Genomic DNA, 18,173 nt, shown 5'->3' with positions numbered 1-18,173 from the left:
TTGCCAGCGGTTAGATGATGATGCAGTACCTAACCATCCAACAATCCAACAGTGTGGGCGTATAAAACTATATTGATATTGAACAGGAAACCCACATTTAATTGGTTGGATTTGTTTCTATTGCGCGTTTTTAAGGCACTTACCGTAAGTTACTGTGGCCGATATTGCTGCAAACTTTGCAACTTAAAATCAGACTGAAGAGTCCGGTGATTGTTGAGGCGGTAAAGCAGATTGTATTGCAAATGCCAAAGGTCAAAGGTGATAAGGTAAAAATCGTGGAATTATATCACAATTGATGAAAGTGACCCCTGAAACGGTTTAACTATCACGTGAATTATGTAGAAAGTGACCGACAAGACGGTTAAATAGAATAAGTACCCGTGAGACGATAAAACGGGCCGCGAGATACAGTATATAGAAAATGAACCGCGAGACGGTAAAACGGACCGCGAGATACTGTATATAGAAAATGACCCGTGAGACGGTAAAACGGGCCGCGAGATACTGTATATAGAAAATGACCCGTGAGACGGTAAAATATATAGAAAATGACCCGTGAGACGGTAAAACGGGCCGCGAGATACTGTATATAGAAAATGACCCGTGAGACGGTAAAACAGACTGCGAGATACTGTAAGTAGAAAGTAACTGACGAGACGATAAAACAGACCACGAAGGATACTGTATATAGAAAATGACCCGTGAGACGGTAAAACGGGCCGCGAGATACAGTATATAGAAAATGACCCGTGAGACGGTAAAACGGGCCGCGAGATACAGTATATATAAAATGACCGACGAGACGGTAAAACAAGTCAAATAATAATTTTTAGAATATTTAGAAATTGACATGTGAAACGGTAAAAAAAAAGACCACGAGTTACTCTACTTGTTATTATTGTTTATTTATTTTAAACTAAGTTCTAACTAGGACACAAAAAAATGGAAGAACGACAATAAATTTTGACAATAACAAGATACTTACTTCAAACCTTTCATTATGAAACCGAATCATTTTTTCAGTCAGGGTCGAATGCATACTTGTCTTTAGTCTCTGTGTGGTTGTGATGTGTTACTAATGAACAGTGCTGTGTTACATCAGTTACTCTACAATACTTACCTCTAATGCCAGAATACTGTTCCCCGTACCAGGGCTATCAATTATATTCTTTTCTCTTTTCTCCAAAGAAATATATGGAAATGGTAATAATGAGTCAAAATGTCTGGAGGCAAAGCAGTGCTAAATGTATTAATGATAAACTGAAAAATCTTGTGGACAAGATGAACATTTTAAGATATTGTTGAATCAAAATGCTGTTCAGGAGAACACCAATTTCAAGATATAGATTTCAGATCACTTAGTTTCATAAATTGGTTACAAATCGAAGAAAAATATATCTAAACAAGACAAAAGTGTTGAATAAACAAAAGGGCGATAACTCTTCCCAAATTTGTAAAATCATTATGCCATTAAATACAGAACTATTTCATATGATGGTTATAAGGTCAGCCAAGTTTCAAAGAAATAGGTGAATAAAGGGCCATAACTCAATATATTTAGTTCCGAAAATTTGCTGTCAGCAAACTTGTGAGACCTATCATGTATGAACTTTGTCTGAACTTTGAAGTTAATCCGTTTAAAAAACTACTTTCGATATCGAGTGGGCGCTGTTAATGTAATTAAATAAAGGGCCATAACTCCGTAGATTATGGTTCGAAAATTTCGTCGATAGAAGTTGTCCGCGTTACTTTGGTAATAAACAGCTCTATGAAGTTGAAGTTGATGCGTTGAAAAAAACAACTCAAGTTATTGAGTAGGCACCGTCTGTGCCCGTCATTCGACGGAGGTATGAAAACATCAAACATCAGTTACATTCAGCAATAAATATTCTCTCAGGGAGAGGAAATAACGACCCAAAAGAATAAAGGGCGAACACATTCCAGTGGTGAATTTAGCGCAGAATATACGGAAGCAGGGAATTTTGCGACCGTCACCAAAAGTTGAAACCTACTTTTCAGAAATTCTGTTCCATTCCATAACAAAGCTGACTGGTAGAAATGCTTACACCTGGGAGATTGGAGTCTTTCTCGGTACGTGTTAATGTGTTCAGTACTTTTTACACAAGTGAATTTTGCTTTTACAGTTTCTAGATTCAACGTCAAACTTAACAGAAAATAAAAAAAAATCCTTGCGAGGTTTTAGATGGATCAGCCTTCAGGTTAGGAGCACTTACAGCATTACGAAACGTGTCATTCGGTCCTCGTCATGTCTACTTAGATGGTTTGGTAAACGCATTACACGATCAGGTTTCCTTTGCTACCACGAGAAATAAAAAGCTGTCGGATTTCACAGTCCCGATATCCTGCTGGTAGAGACGCCCTGACCTGTCAGGAGTTGTCTTCCCACCATGTCTCACAATGGACACCGGAAATCAAAGCGCATGGGGCGTGCTTTCCTTGATACAAGGCGAATTTCATTCTCGTCAAAAACATAATAGTAAATTGGAAATAACAAGAGGCCCATAAGGTCTGTATCGCTCAAATGACTTTGAGTGGCTAAGATTGCTTCAATACAACTAAAGGAAAAGGAATTCTAGCACACAACACAATTTGTCCTATTTCCAATTTTGGACTTCGCCCCTTCCGCCTAAAGTAGACGAGACCCATCGTTTATACAAAGCTGATTCGACTTCACCCAAGAATGTTTTAAACCATTTTTTTTTTTTTTTTTTTGCAAAATCCAATCATTCCTACAAGAGGAGCAGAATTTAAAAGAAATTGTTCTATTTCCCACGCCCCTCCCGCTCCAGGGGGCGCGAGAACCATCGTTTATACAAAACGTATTACCCTTCATCCAAGACAGCTTCTGACCCAATTCGGACAAAATTCATCCCTATCCTTCGGGCCAGGTGAGTTAAAACTGCACCATTATGAAAGGTCACGACAAACGAGGACTTATTAAAACCATAATATTCCAAAGAATGGAGACAACTTTTCGGCAGAGAATTATGGGAGAAGTTGGTTAATGTTTTTGAAACCATCGTAATATGGTAACAAATAAAATGCCATCAGAGCATAACAAATGGAAAGGCAAATGAAATCCTCTATCGCATCTGGTCAACCGCTCGACCACCGTGATTGCAGACAAACGTCTTGGTCACCGCGACTGCAGGCAAAAACGTCTTGGTTACCGCGACTGTAGTCAAACGCCTCAGTCACCGCGACAGTAGTAAAGCGTTGTGCATCAGTATGTAGGAGATCAGTTTCATTTTAGTAAGGTTGACCCACGTATACAGTGGAGTCGCCTGTTTGTAGTTTATCGCTGTTGATAAGAGTATTATATCTGCTATACATGTAGGGTACGTTTATTACCATCTGTTACTGCCTTACCTGACGTACACTGATGACCAATCAATGATAATACCGTGTGAAAGGAAAACACCCTTAGTCTCAACGTTCTTATCTGCTTATATGCTTTGTTATCTTGGCAAAAATCTCAGGTAGTACACCAAAAGACCTAACACAACTGCCTAATAGATAAAAAGGTAATCGTCGTGGACAGGATTCGAACCTGTGCGGGCAATGCCCATTTGATTTCGAGTCAAACGCCTTAACCACTCGGCCACCACGACTGATGGCATTTATTGGACAATATAGTGATAACTTTCATAGTAGTTCTTCTATCTGTATTCATACTTTTAGGTTAATAAGTTTATATCTTTTACAATGATGATTTGATTTATGAAACCCGATCTTGTTTTCAACCTTATCTTCAAATCAACAATGAAATAAAACCTAACAAATAAATGTTTGAAATGAACGCTTGCGTCATTGCTGCAGCCAATAGAGGATATGTATCCCTTACCAGACATCACACAATGACTTTATATGTAATTCAGTTACGCTAGATATTCTATCCCTCGTAGCAACATGAATTTAATTTGGGCTCGCCACCAATAACTAGAGAAATATCTCCATGTCAGTCTGTAAGGTTTCACTTAAAGAATTCGAGAAGCGCTACCATCAAAGATTGTACAAAAAACACACAAGTCAATAGCACCTTTGATACGAATATAGAGTTAAAACAGTAGAGCCAAACTATGAATTAAACTGCAAAACAAACATTTTTCGTCCTTATTATATTTTAGAAGAACGTCAAATACACGTGTATGAATTAAAACCTGGTATGCAGATACAGCAAAAACCTCGGGGAGGTGTAAGTCCACCAGCAATCACCTACAATCTCGAAAATTCAGAAAAACATACTAAAGTGATAAACACCTTTAAATATAGACTTTAGAGTTAGATACATCTTGTAAAGTATAGACAAACGATGAATTAACCCACGCCATACAGCTGTCCTTCTGGGGCTAGTCAGTGATGATAAGATTGTAAATATTGATGACTAGGAGGCGACTGAGGAAAATCTGAAGTGATAGAGACTAATGTCAACATCAAGACGGGGAGTTGCACTTTCCCCATTACTCAATAATCCAAGGATAGGTACAATGTACTTTTGAGTCAACTGTGGTCACGTTTTCTCGAAAAAAAGTCATCTCAGTCGATACCTCACTTGAGAGACATTCTGAGTGATTTCTCGTGTGACAGTCTGTCGTTTTTATCAGATTTTTTATGATTTCACATGACAACCATCTCTAGTGACGGTCTCTCGTGACAACCATCTCTAGTGACGGTCTCTCGTGACAACCATCTCTAGTGACGGTCTCTCGTGACAACCATCTCTAGCGATGGTCTCTCGTGACAACCATCTCTAGTGACGGTCTCTCGTGACAACCATCTCTAGTGATGGTCTCTCGTGACAACCATCTCTAGTGATGGTCTCTCGTGACAACCATCTCTAGTGACGGTCTCTCGTGACAACCATCTCTAGTGACGGTCTCTCGTGACAACCATCTCTAGTGACGGTCTTTCGTGACAACCATCTCTAGTGACGGTCTCTCGTGACAACCATCTCTAGTGACGGTCTCTCGTGACAACCATCTCTAGTGACTCTCGTGACAACCATCTCTCGGTCTCTCGTGACAACCATCTCTAGTGACGGTCTCTCGTGACAACCATCTCTAGTGACGGTCTCTCGTGACAACCATCTCTAGTGACGGTCTCTCGTGACAACCATCTCTAGTGACGGTCTCTCGTGACAACCATCTCTAGTGACGGTCTCTCCTGACAACCATCTCTAGTGATGGTCTCTCGTGACAACCATCTCTAGTGACGGTCTCTCGTGACAACCATCTCTAGTGACGGTCTCTCCTGACAACCATCTCTAGTGACGGTCTCTCGTGACAACCATCTCTAGTGACGGTCTCTCGTGACAACCATCTCTAGTGACGGTCTCTCGTGACAACCATATCTAGTGATGGTCTCTCGTGACAACCATCTCTAGTGACGGTCTCTCCTGACAACCATCTCTAGCGATGGTCTCTCGTGACAACCATTTCTAGTGATGGTCTCTACTGACAACCATCTCTAGTGATGGTCTCTCCTGACAACCATCTCTAGTGATGGTCTCTCGTGACAACCATCTCTAGTGACGGTCTCTCGTGACAACCATATCTAGTGACGGTCTCTCCTGACAACCATCTCTAGTGATGGTCTCTCGTGACAACCATTTCTAGTGATGGTCTCTACTGACAACCATCTCTAGTGATGGTCTCTCCTGACAACCATCTCTAGTGATGGTCTCTCGTGACAACCATCTCTAGTGACGGTCTCTCGTGACAACCAATTCTAGTGAGAGTCTCTCGTGACATCCATCTCTTGTGAGGTTCTCTCGTGACAACCATCTTTAGTATGGTCTCTCGTGACAACCATCTCTAGTGATGGTCTCTCCTGACAACCATCTCTAGTGACGGTCTCTCCTGACAACCATCTCTAGTGATGATTTCTGAGAAGGCAACTTCTGAGAAATGATCACTTCCTTTCGGCTTTGCGCTAGAATGTTTTCTTATAGTTTGGTAGATTATATGAAGGCGTAGTAGTTTACACATCAGCTGGTTTAAACATATCTTATAATAAATCTTAAATCTTAAGACGATCTATAAGGCCAGTTTGTATTCTATATTTTCAAATCAGGAATTTCGCCGTCGTTCACAATGTTGCCGAATACTTTGCTCATGTCAACATAAGGAATATATTTAGACAGTAGGATGAGCGGAATAAACGCTGTGATGGATAGTGTTTTTACTGTTGGTACACCAATGTATTGAACTAGTAATACCATTTTGTTTAAAAATAATCACTACAAAATTTTATATTTAGTTATCTATACTGTAACTACCGTTTGTCTTTTGCGAGTCCAAACACCAGCCGTTTTAATAGTTTTAGTCCGATAAATGACCAAAATGGCGCCAGTCACTTTCGGTATCATTATATTGACATATCCGGTCTTACAATGTTGTTCGTCTTGTGACTAGTCAGGACTCATCTAGGGTTATACAGTGTTGTTCGTCTTGTAACTAGTCAGGACTCATCTAGGAGCATACAGCGTTGTTCGTCTTGTGACTTGTCGGAGCTCATCTAGGGTTATACAGTGTTGTTCGTCTTGTGACTAGTCAGGACTCATCTAGGAGCATACAGCGTTGTTCGTCTTGTGACTTGTCGGAGCTCATCTAGGGTTATACAGTGTTGTTCGTCTTGTGACTAGTCAGGACTCATCTAGGAGCATACAGCGTTGTTCGTCTTGTGACTTGTCGGAACTCATCTAGGGGGCATACAGAGTTGTTCGTCTTGTGACTAGTCAGGACTCATCTAGGAGCATACAGCGTTGTTCGTCTTGTGACTTGTCGGAGCTCATCTAGGGTTATACAGTGTTGTTCGTCTTGTGACTAGTCAGGACTCATCTAGGAGCATACAGCGTTGTTCGTCTTGTGACTTGTCGGAACTCATCTAGGGGGCATACAGATTTGTTCGTCTTGTGACTCGTCGGAGCTCATCTAGGGGGCTTACAATGTTGTTCGTCTTGTGACTAGTCAGGACTCATCTAGGGGTATACAGTGTTGTTCGTCTTGTGACTCGTCGGAGCTCATCTAGGGGGCATACATTGTTGTTCGTCTTGTGACTCGTCGGAGCTCATCTAGGGGCATACCGTGTTGTTCGTCTTGTGACTCGTCAGAGCTCATCTAGGGGCATACAGGGTTGTTCGTCTTGTGACTCGTCGGAGCTCATCTAGGGGGCATACAGAATTGCTCGCCTTGCGACTCGTCGGAGCTCGTGTAGGGACGAGGGGGTGTATAGAGTGGTTTGTCACTTTATGACGCACCAGGTCTTATCAAGGTTGCCTGAAGAGTTAAGACTTTGAAGGCGAATAAAAAAAATCAAAATTAGTGGTTGTAAATGTCAAAATATAGACGAAGAAGTGTAATAAGCCTGGAATTGAGTAATTCCATAACATTCAATATTGAATGATTCCAAAAAAAAACCATCCATAGTATGTGTGTGTGTGTATATACATAAATTCTGAACCGTGTCGCTTTTGAAATGAGACATAACGTGGCATGCACAGTAACGTACAGATTAGGTTATAAAAAGTAAACATTATGTCAATGTCTACCATATAACGGAAAATCAATCTTAACTTGTTTTATTTTACGGTTCTATATGTAAATAATGTTTCCTTAATTGCACATTAAAGATGATTCATGTTTGCGATTTGTTACAAAACAAAAATAATTCAAATCCAATTCCCATCCCCCTGTACGTAGCCTTTGCTGCCAAACACAACACGTATAGTAGAGTTTTATGTGGCGCCGCGATCATCGTTACCACACCTACGTATGGCTCATATTGGTGGCAAAACTTTCTCTGTACCATGATAGTCGATATCATGTTCAAATGTACTCAATGTTTATATCACTTCCCTTCACCAATAGATCATATACCGTTTGATCAGACACCTACAAAGTAATTAAATCGATACGATCAATTATATATATATATATCTTTTTCCTTTAAAGTAGTTCCTTAATGTTTTATCCGTGAAGTTCTTCAAGACTCCGTTACTATAGACAATCATAAGAATTCTAATTAACATATATTTATATTGAATGTATAGTTTGATAGTCTAAATAAGAAATGAAAATAATTGTCCATTACTTTCACATTTATGAACAAGCTGGGTTTCATTTGGTATCTTAATTGACTTTGGCATTCCTGTTCCAGGGGTGGAATAATGGGACCCCGAAAAGTTAAATATTGAATTCCTTTAAAATCTACTCACTTTGTTAAAGAAAATGTCAGCTCTTAGATTCACTTTTTCACAAGAAGTTTAGTCAGAATTGCTGATTTGGATGACAGTATATTGGTATGCAAATATAGCCACAAGTTGACCGTACGGACATAATGTGACAAAAACGATAAATCAAAATTAAAAAATGAAATATACACCTTTAGGTTATGTATGGAAGAACTAAATAATTTTCATGGATGGATGTTTTAAAGTACTTTGTCGAAAATCTTAATTCTATGAACAAAGATTCTTCCTGAATAAAAAAGGTAAGCTGAACCATAGTTTTTGGGAACTCAGGTCACCATTAAGGCCCTTGAGGTTTTGGTAAATACAAAATTTCATATAGTCGTTTAGCAGATAACTTGTAATTAAACTAACCCAGCATATATTAACTATACAAAACTTAATCAATCTGTTCAAGTGTCTCATATCGATTACATGACAAACACAGAGTTTACAGAAGAGTAAAAGCTGTTTCAGTTCTAAAACATGCAGGTGTTGAAATCAGTCAAAATTGGTTTCTGAGATAAGAATGTTTTTCCTATGGCGCATTTATTTTAATATATGAAACGTATCTGCATAAATAACTGAAAACCGTGAATTTGTTGTGAGGGCCCGATACTGTACTACGTGTGTACTTAAAACGACTTCACTGCTAACGCACCAACAACATCAAAAGACAAGAAAGCCACAAGCCAGTCTTCCAATCACTGATTTTGACCTCGGACATCAGTAAAGGTGTAATCAATTACAACTAATTAAACAAAAATGTCCATAAATTTACAATTTACTAATGTACATTCAACAAAAACCAAGAGACAGTCCGTGGTATGTGGCGAGTAGGTTTACGAGGCTTGCTTTGTTAATAAAGTGATACTGATATCTAGTCCACCATAGACTGAAATCAACTGCTTTGTTCTCAACCAATCGATAACATTGATCAAAGGAATCCCCGACTGAAAACGAACGATGTTTTACGTTACATCCTACTATGAAGTAGTTCCTTCCTGTGTAAACCTAAACTCACTCAACCTGAAATAAATGACATTGTTGTCAAAGAAAATGAACATTTCGGAAACTATTCCGAAGCAGACTAACATGTAAAATCAGCAGATACTCATGTAATGTGCTAATAAATTTGGGGGGAAAAAGAAAAAAAAAATTAACCATTGTATTAAAGATAAAATCAAATAAAAGACCAACAAAGATAAACACTGGTATTTATAACCGTTTTTTCGCTATTCCAGAGTTTCCTTTAGACCATTTCCGATATACTAATGTACACGTATATGCTTTTGATCCAAAACCTTTATGTACATAGTAAACATTTTTTACCCATTAATCAATAACCTATCTCTTAGGTTTCTAACTTGTTGGTAATCAATCTAACGCCAAGGCACTACCAATAACCCTTTACCAAGATTTTAAACCTGATGACAAATTACATTTATTTATCTCTCCGAATTCCTACCTGCTGTGAATTGACCAATAACCTGTCACTAGGGTGTATTACCTCTTAATTAACAATTTGCCAAATCATGGTTTTCTACGTGTACTTACCAAAAATGGACGAAAAAGAAAAAGTAGATTGGGGAATACCCATGCAAATTGGAGTGACCCGGGTAGATTGAAATGACCAGTGTATATTGGGGGTTACCCGTATAGATTGGGGATCACCCGTGTTGATACGGATTACACGTGTAGATTGTGGAATACCCGTGTAGATTGGAATGACCCGTGTAGATTGGGGAATACCCTTGTAGATACGGATCACCGGTATAGATTGGGATGACCCGTGTAAATTTGGATGACCCAGGTAGATTGGAATGACCTTTGTATATTGGAAATTACCCGTATATAATGGGGATTACCAGTATATATTGGGGAATACCCGTGTCAATTGGGACGACCCGTGTAGACTGGGTTATTACACGTGTAGATTGGGGATTAGCAGTGTAGATTGGCTATTATCCGTGTAGATTAGGGATTAATCTTATTGATTGGGATAACAAGTGAAGATCGGGGATTACACTTGTAGATTATGATTACACGTGTAGGGATTACACAACAATATTATCCATAAAGCTTTCCCCTGATTTTCATCAACCTACATTTTTTAAAACCCTGTGTTACAAGTTTGTTTGCCATTTCACGAAAATCGTGGTAATGGGAACATGCCCTTGAATATCGAATCAGCCGTGACATGTAAATATCATAGGTTGGAGATGCAGGCATATTGCCATCAAGAAATGAAAAATTCACAATAGGGAAACATCTTCACTTTTATTAAACTGATTGATGTAAAGCTGTCCATGTTTCGTTGTAGGAAAAGATCGAGATAAGCAGCTGATGTAGAAGAGTTGGAAACATTTTTTATTGTCATTTTGATTTAGGAATGTGCTGTATTGACACCGGGAATGATTCATAAAGATGACAAAGTTTGAGATAGAACTGTTGAATTCCTGAACTCCTTTGTGACTTCTAGGTGCAGGAAGCATGTCGGAAAACATCAAGTACATGTTATCATGATTATTTTATCACTTCATTAAACATCCTTAAATATAAAAACACGATCGGTAGCACGAGTTAGATGAAAGACGCCTTTGAACATTAGTCATTTTAATTCAATTGGAACACGGTATAAATTGAAAGCAAACCAAATAAATTCATAGATGTAGACCGCGTGGCCTAATGGATAAGGCGTCCGACTTCGAATCGGAAGATTGCGAGTTCGAGTCTCGTCGTGGTCGGTGGTAATATTTTCATGGCACCTTCACTAATTAGACGTTTGATATTATAAACGTTTCGGTTTAACGTTAATAATTATCAAATATTAATGAACACATCTTGACGACGCGAAGTCAATTATTCAACTCAAATAACCATACCAAATATTTTTCCTATCATGAAGCCATATTGGCTGTGTCTACTAGACACCGCCTCAGAGAGTTCATGAATATGATAATTTTGTTTGTTTCCTTTCAAAATAAGTTCAAATATTTCATTAGTCAATACCATGTTTAAGTGACCAATAGTATTGCGAGTTATAATTATGTTTAATTGCGTTATAAGTAATAAGTTATATAAGTAAATGTGAAGTTAGAATCGGGAAAACAACAATTTGTCCCATTGTAAATAATGCTACCTATCCACGCGCTGTAAGACTCAGACAGATGGAAATAAGATACTGTCATTATTCATGTTGTAAAAAGTTACAGATATCAGACATTTAACAAGTGAGAACATGCAACGATGGCAGAAACGTATATGTATATAATTACAATACTTACATATCAATCAACAACAGCACGAACATAGAACCACCGAAGCTGTCAGAGTTACATGTTTTTCTAACACACATGACAATATGTTTCAGACAGAGTATTAATTCGAACAAAAAATTGTCTCAATCTCTTCTCAGTTATATAAGTTGTGTTGTGACAATAACGCAGTGTCAGGAAGGGACGAGACTGTGAACGGTATTATTAAATACTATATTTAAAACATGATAACATAATTAAAATAGTGTTTATTGACATCTATCCCGTTCACACATGTGACAGGTAATTTTTATTTAATATTCTGTAGGTTCGAATACTGAATTTTTGTTTTGATTTGTAAAACTGATATTAAATAATGGCTGTAGGAATAACGCAAAACATAAAATACATTTCTGCTTTCTGTTAATGGGTTTAGAGTCCTACTTTTTAACGTTATCCACCAGAGCATTAGTTATAAAACAATTTCAGCGGTGACGTCCTCAGAAAACTCTATGATTAAATCAACAATATGATATTAAGGCAGGTCCCGGTTCTCCGTAGGAACCTGTCTAACGTTGTGGAGCCTGCCAGTCAAGGTCAATTCGTTTACCAAGGTCGTCTGTTCTAAGAAGTGGCGTGTTTGAATTCCATCGTCGTTAGCTGTACTTAGGTCATGTTTTATATTGATTAAATACGCGACATATAATCAGAATGCCATCTACAATCGGGACAAAGAAATCTACAAACGGTCCACGACATGTGTCTGACATATCAAAACACAGATACCACTGCTAACCAAACCCAGAATGGTACTTAGACCTCTCACGACTGCTTACTGGTTAGGACTGGACACTGATCATGATTCATACTTTTCATGTACACCACGGTTAATATAGACTTCTTAAACATGGAGAGTGAACAGCCATTAAATGTACTGGCACATAGTTCCTTTTGAGGATGAGTGTGGGTATTCTGTAGGCCTTTCGGTATTCAGTGCGAATCACAAAGATTGAAGCAAAGTACAAGTTCACAGTAATCTAGCTCAAATTTTAGGTTCCCAATCAAAGAACACGGAAGGGTAAGAGCGTGGTTTATCGAACTTAAAATATGGATCTGTTAGTCCTAGTACTTACAAATCCCTGGAATGTAAAATGAAAGGCAGAAATAGAAAGAAACAGTGTAATTTTCATACTTGGCCATGACGTAGAGAGCTAGCTAGATAAATTATCAACCATGAAATGGGGTGGGTTTGTTTAAGTAATATGACGGTTTGTACTGTAGCGTGTAGTAGATGATACTACCGAACAAAGGAGAATGCGAGAGTGAAAAGTAAGAGAAGGGAAGATTGTTAAGTAAGAGAGTAAAGTAAAAGAAAAATAGAGTAAAGAAATAGACTCGCAAAGACAGGAATATAAGAGAATAAAGTAAGAGAGTGGAGTAAGGGAATAGAGTACGAGAGTGAAGTAAAAGAATAAAGAGTAAAACAGAATAAAGTAAGAGAATGAAGTAAGAGAGTGGAGTAAGGGAATAGAGTACGAGAGTGAAGTAAAAGAATAAAGAGTAAAACAGAATAAAGTAAGAGAATGAAGTAAGAGAGTGGAGTAAGGGAATAGAGTACGAGAGCGAAGTAAAAGAATAAAAGAGTAAAACAGAATAAAGTAAGAGAATAAAGTAAGAGAAAGGAGTAAGAGAATAGAGTACGAGAGTGAAGTAAAAGAATAAAGAGTAAAACAGAATAAAGTAAGAGAATAAAGTAAGAGAGTGGAGTAAGGGAATAGAGTACGAGAGCGAAGTAAAAGAATAAAGAGTAAAACAGAATAAAGTAAGAGAATAAAGTAAGAGAGTGGAGTAAGGGAATAGAGTACGAGAGTGAAGTAAAAGAATAAAAGAGTAAAACAGAATAAAGTAAGAGAATGAAGTAAGAGAATGAAGAGTAATTTGAATAGAGAGTAAGAGAGTGAAGTAAAAGAATAAAGAGTAAAACAGAATAAAGATAAAGAGAGAGAGAGCGAAGTAAAGAATAAAAGAGTAAAGTAAGAGAATAAAGTAAAAGAATAAAAGAGTAAAACAGAATAAAGTAAGAGAATAAAGTAAGAGAGTGGAGTAAGGGAATAGAGTACGAGAGCGAAGTAAAAGAATAAAAGAGTAAAACAGAATAAAGTAAGAGAATGAAGTAAGAGAGTGGAGTAAGGGAATAGAGTAGAGAAGTAAAAGAATAAAGAGTAAGACAGAATAAAGTAAGAGAATGAAGTAAGAGAGTGGAGTAAGGGAATAGAGTACGAGAGCGAAGTAAAAGAATAAAGAGTAAAACAGAATAAAGTAAAAGAAGGAAAGATAATAAAGTAAGAGAATGAAGTAATGAAGTACGAGAGTGAAGTAAAAGAATAAAGAGTAAGAGTAAGTTAAAGTAAGAGAAGGTAAGAGAGTAAATAAGGGAATAAAAGGTAAGAGAGTAAAGTAAGAGAATAAAGAGAGTAAAACAGAAAAATAAAGTAAGAGAATAAAGTAAGAAATGGTAAGAGAATAAAGTACGAAGAAATAAGAGAATAAAAGTAAGAGAGAATAAAGTAAGAGAATGGTAAGAGAGTAAAGTAAGAAATGGTAAGAGAATAAAGTAAGAAATGGTAAGAGAATAAAGTAAGACATGGTAAGAGAGTAAAGTAAGACATGGTAAGAGAGTAAAAGAATAAAGTAAGACAGAATAAAGTGACAATGTAAGAGATAAGAGAGTAAAGTAAGAATGGTAAGAGAATAAAAGGTAAGAGAGTAAAGTAAGAGAATGGTAAGAGAGTAAAGTAAGAATGGTAAGAGAGTATAAAATGTAAGAAGAGTAAAGTAAGAAATGGTAAGAGAGTAAAGTAAGAATGAGTAATGAGTAAGAGAGTAAGAGAGTAAAGTAAGACATGGTAAGAGAGTAAGAGAGTAAAGAAGAATGGTAAGAGAGTAAAGTAAGACATGGTAAGAGAATAAAGTAAGACATGGTAAGAGAGTAAAGTAAGACATGGTAAGAGAATAAAGTAAGACATGGTAAGAGAGTAAAGTAAGAAATGGTAAGAGAGTAAAGTAAGACATGGTAAGAGAGTAAAGTAAGAAATGGTAAGAGAGTAAAGTAAGAAAAAGAGAGTAAAGTAAGAAATGGTAAGATAATAAAGTAAGAAATGGTAAGAGAGTAAAGTAAGAAATGGTAAGAGAGTAAAGTAAGACATGGTAAGAGAGTAAAGTAAGAAATGGTAAGAGAATAAAGTAAGAAATGGTAAGAGAGTAAAGTAAGACATGGTAAGAGAGTAAAGTAAGAAATGGTAAGAGAGTAAAGTAAGACATGGTAAGAGAGTAAAGTAAGACATGGTAAGAGAATAAAGTAAGACATGGTAAGAGAATAAAGTAAGAAATGGTAAGAGAGTAAAGTAAGACATTGTAAGAGATTAAAGTAAGAAATGGTAAGAGAGGTAAGAGAGTAAAGTAAGACATGGTAAGAGAGTAAAGTAAGACATGGTAAGAGAGTAAAGTAAGACATGGTAAGAGAGTAAAGTAAGACATGGTAAGAGAGTAAAGTAAGACATGGTAAGAGAGTAAAGTAAGACATGGTAAGAGAGTAAAGTAAGACATGGTAAGAGAGTAAAGTAAGACATGGTAAGAGAGTAAAGTAAGAAATGGTAAGAGAGTAAAGTAAGACATGGTAAGAGAATGGTAAGAGAGTAAAGTAAGACATGGTAAGAGAGTAAAGTAAACATGGTAAGAGAGTAAAGTAAGAGGTAAGAGAGTAAAGTATGGTAAGAGAGTAAAGTAAGACATGGTAAGAGAGTAAAGTAAGAAATGGTAAGAGAGTAAAGTAAGACATGGTAAGAGAGTAAAGTAAGAAATGGTAAGAGAGTAAAGTAAGACATGGTAAGAGAGTAAAGTAAGAAATGGTAAGAGAGTAAAGTAAGACATGGTAAGAGAGTAAAGTAAGAAATAGTAAGAGAGTAAAGTAAGACATGGTAAGAGAGTAAAGTAAGACATGGTAAGAGAGTAAAGTAAGAAATGAAGAGAGTAAAGTAAGACATGGTAAGAGAGTAGTAAGACATGGTAAAGAGTAAAGTAAGACATGGTAAGAGAGTAAAGTAAGAGAGTAAAGTAAGACATGGTAAGAGAGTAAAGTAAGACATGGTAAGAGAGGTAAAGAAGAAATGGTAAGAGAGTAAAGTAAGACATGGTAAGAGAGTAAAGTAAGAGGTAAGAGAGTAAAGTAAGACATGGTAAGAGAGTAAAGTAGAAGAGAGTATGGGTAAGAGAGTAAAGTAAGACATGGTAAGAGAGTAAAGTAAGAAATAAAGAGTAAAGTAAGAAATGGTAAGAGAGTAAAGTAAGACATGGTAAGAGAGTAAAGTAAGAAATGGTAAGAGAGTAAAGAAGGTAAGAGAGTAAAGTAAGAGTAAAGTAAGACATGGTAAGAGAGTAAAGTAAGACATGGTAAGAGATTAAAGAGAAATGGTAAGAGAGTAAAGAAATGGTAAGAGAGTAAAGTAAGACATGGTAAGAGAGTAAAGTAAGACATGGTAAGAGAGTAAAGTAAGACATGGTAAGAGAGTAAAGTAAGAAATGGTAAGAGAATAAAGTAAGACATGGTAAGAGAGTTAAATTAAGACATGGTAAGAGAGTAAACTAAGAAATGGTAAGAGAGTTAAATTAAGACATGGTAAGAGAGTAAAGTAAGACATGGTAAGAGAGTAAAGTAAGAAATGGTAAGAGAGTAAAGTAAAGTAAGAAGATGGTAAGAGAGTAAAGTAAGACATGGTAAGAGAGTAAAGAGAGTAAAGTAAGAAATGGTAAGAGAGTAAAGTAAGACATGGTAAGAGAGTAAAGTAAGACATGGTAAGAGAGTAAAGTAAGACATGGTAAGAGAGTAAAGTAAGAAATGGTAAGAGAGTAAGAGAGTAAAGTAAAGAGAATGGTAAGAGAGAGAGTAAAGTAAGAGAGTAAAGTAAGACATGGTAAGAGAGTAAAGTAAGACATGGTAAGAGAGTAAAGTAAGACATGGTAAGAGAATAAAGTAAGACATGGTAAGAGAGTAAAGTAAGAAATGGTAAGAGAGTAAAGTAAGACATGGTAAGAGAGTAAAGTAAGACATGGTAAGAGAGTAAAGTAAGAAATGGTAAGAGAGTAAAGTAAGACATGGTAAGCGAGTAAAGTAAGAAATGGTAAGAGAGTAAAGTAAGACATGGTAAGAGAGTAAAGTAAGACATGGTAAGAGAGTAAGAAATGGTAAGAGAATGGAGAGTAAGAAATGGTAAGAGAGTAAAGTAAGACATGGTAAGAGAGTAAAGTAAGAAATGGTAAGAGATTAAAGTAAGAAATGGTAAGAGAGTAAAGTAAGACATGGTAAGAGAGTAAAGTAAGAAATGGTAAGAGAATAAAGTAAGAAATGGTAAGAGAGTAAAGTAAGAAATGGTAAGAGAGTAAAGTAAGAAATGGTAAGAGAGTAAAGTAAGACATGGTAAGAGAGTAAAGTAAGAAATGGTAAGAGAGTAAAGTAAGACATGGTAAGAGAGTAAAGTAAGAAATGGTAAGAGAGTAAAGTAAGAAATGGTAAGAGAGTAAAGTAAGACATGGTAAGAGAGTAAAGTAAGAAATGGTAAGAGAGTAAAGTAAGACATGGTAAGAGAGTAAAGTAAGACATGGTAAGAGAGTAAAGTAAGAAATGGTAAGAGAGTAAAGTAAGACATGGTAAGAGAGTAAAGTAAGACATGGTAAGAGAGTTAAATTAAGACATGGTAAGAGAGTAAAGTAAGAAATGGTAAGAGAGTAAAGTAAGACATGAGTAAGAGAGTAAGAGAGTAAAGAAGACATGGTAAGAGAGTAAAGTAAGAAATGGTAAGAGAGTAAAGTAAGAAATGGTAAGAGAGTAAAGTAAGAAATGGTAAGAGATTAAAGTAAGAAATGGTAAGAGATTAAAGTAAGACATGGTAAGAGAGTTAAATTAAGACATGGTAAGAGATTAAATTAAGAAATTGTAATAGATTAAAGTAAGAAATGTTAAGAGAGTAAAGTAAGAAATGGTAAGAGAGTAAAGTAAGAAATGGTAAGAGAGTAAAGTAAGAAATGGTAAGAGAGTAAAGTAAGACATGGTAAGAGGGTAAGAAATGTAAGAGAGTAAAGTAAGACATGGTAAGCGAGTAAAGTAAGAAATGGTAAGAGAATAAAGTAAGAAATGGTAAGAGAGTTAAATTAAGACATGGTAAGAGAGTAAAGTAAGAAATGGTAAGAGAGTAAAGTAAGAAATGGTAAGAGAGTAAAGGTAAGAGAGTAAAGTAAGAAATGGTAAGAGAGTAAAGTAAGAAATGGTAAGTAAGAAATGTAAGAGAGTAAAGTAAGAAATGGTAAGAGAGTAAAGTAAGAAATGGTAAGAGAGTAAAGTAAGACATGGTAAGATAATAAAGTAAGAAATGGTAACAGAGTAAGAAATGGTAACAGAGTAAAGTAAGAATATGGTAAGAGAATAAAGTAAGAAATGGTAAGAGAATAAAGTAAAGAAAGAGACTGTGGTGGGCAAATGAAGTATTTAGGTCTTTCAGACATACGAAACCATGCTGTCTTTAATGTTTGTAAGTTTGTTAATTTGATGCCACGTTGAATGTAAAACAAGCTTCACAATACTACAAGGCCAGTATTGATAGTTCTTTACATAGACT

The 18,173-nt window shown here is 36.5% G+C and overlaps 2 non-coding genes across 2 annotated transcripts; one reads left to right on the top strand and one right to left on the bottom strand.

Moving 5' to 3' along the window:
- Positions 1–3,550: 3,550 nt before the first annotated feature.
- Trnas-cga (transfer RNA serine (anticodon CGA)) lies at positions 3,551–3,632 on the bottom strand. Its single transcript has one exon. It is a non-coding gene; the product is annotated as a tRNA-Ser (tRNA).
- Positions 3,633–10,922: 7,290 nt separating this feature from the next.
- Trnar-ucg (transfer RNA arginine (anticodon UCG)) lies at positions 10,923–10,995 on the top strand. The gene has a single exon. It is a non-coding gene; the product is annotated as a tRNA-Arg (tRNA).
- Positions 10,996–18,173: the final 7,178 nt, after the last annotated feature.

Source organism: Ylistrum balloti, unplaced genomic scaffold, assembly GCF_031769215.1.
Source record: "Ylistrum balloti isolate Yb309-2 unplaced genomic scaffold, AGI_CSIRO_Ybal_v1 Utg370230, whole genome shotgun sequence".
NCBI lineage: Eukaryota > Metazoa > Mollusca > Bivalvia > Pectinida > Pectinidae > Ylistrum > Ylistrum balloti.
This window is presented reverse-complemented; position numbering and strand designations above follow the sequence as displayed.